This window comes from Herpailurus yagouaroundi, unplaced genomic scaffold (assembly GCF_014898765.1).
Source record: "Herpailurus yagouaroundi ecotype Mexico unplaced genomic scaffold, PumYag 185, whole genome shotgun sequence".
NCBI classification, from domain to species: Eukaryota; Metazoa; Chordata; class Mammalia; order Carnivora; family Felidae; genus Herpailurus; species Herpailurus yagouaroundi.
Genome location: NW_024412416.1, coordinates 7,398,637 through 7,398,918, shown reverse-complemented (window position 1 = coordinate 7,398,918; position 282 = coordinate 7,398,637).

The window sequence follows — 282 nt, the reverse complement described above, 5'->3', positions numbered from 1 at the left end:
AGCGTCTGAAACCATCGCGGCCGCCGCCGCCGCCGCCGCCGCCGCCGCTGCCGCCGCCGCCGCCGGGTGGGAGCCGCGGGGAGCGCCTAGTGGCGCGGTCTGCCTGGCATGGTGGCCGGCTCGGCGCTCGCCGGCTCGCCGGGTCCGGGGGCTCGGGAAGCGAGCCGCGCTCTCCGACTCCGAGACTTTGCAGGGTTGCAACAGACGGTGGGGAGGCAAAAAAGAAAAAGAAGGAAAAAAAAAGAAAAGGAAAAATATGGTGCTAAAGTCACCAAGTCCCAC